The following is an 884-nucleotide window of genomic DNA, read 5'->3' as shown; positions in this document are numbered from 1 at the left end:
TGAGAGGAAGAAGGGATGAAAGGAAGGATGAGGAATGAAGGAAAGAAGGGATGAGGGGATGAGGGGAAGAAGGGTGAGGGATGAAGGGATGAGGGGAAGAAGGATTGAAAGGATGAAGGATAAAGGGATGGAGGGTGAGTGATCAAGGATAAAGGGATGAAGGGATGACAGGAAGAAGGGTGAGAGATGAAGGGAAGAGGGGAAGAAGGGTGAGAGATGAAGGGATGAGGGGAAGAAGGATTGAAAGAATGAAAAGATGAAGGATAAAGGGATGGAGGGCTGAGGGGAGGAATCAGGCTGGTGGACGGACGGATGGAGGAGCGTGATGATGATGTCAGCTGAAGGCAGGAAGATGGGGGAGGAGCCATTTCTTCATGGCCTGTGATTGGTTCATGAGTCCCCAGTTTCCTGTATTCAAATAAGAGAGAGAAGAAGAGTTGGGGGGGGGGGGGGGTTTAAAACTACATTAATCATATAAATCTGTATTTGTATTGATCGATCACCTGATCAGAGACCAGTCCAGCCCACTCTAACCGGTACACCTCTTTGTCCCAGTGGAAAGAGTTCCTGCTGTTCGCCGGCCTGCTGCTGGCCGTCTTCATCATCTTCTCCGTCATGGCGTACTTCTACACCTACGTCGACCCCGATCAGCTGGACAAGAAGCACCGGGAGGAAGACGACGACGATGACGACGAAGACGACGAAGACGACGACATGAAGAAGAAAGCTAACGACGTTCAGCTGAACAAAACGGGGAAGAGCACCAGATTGTAATGGTGTACCACATCGGTCACAACACCGCCGCTCTTTTAGCTGATTAGCATGTTTTATTGTTTACATTACTTTCTGTGTGATGATGTGATGATGATGAAGTACCAGGATGT

The sequence above is a fragment of the Anarrhichthys ocellatus genome, unplaced genomic scaffold, assembly GCF_004355925.1.
Source record: "Anarrhichthys ocellatus isolate YVR2014 unplaced genomic scaffold, GSC_Weel_1.0 scaffold2482, whole genome shotgun sequence".
Taxonomy (NCBI): Eukaryota; Metazoa; Chordata; class Actinopteri; order Perciformes; family Anarhichadidae; genus Anarrhichthys; species Anarrhichthys ocellatus.
This window is presented reverse-complemented; position numbering follows the sequence as displayed.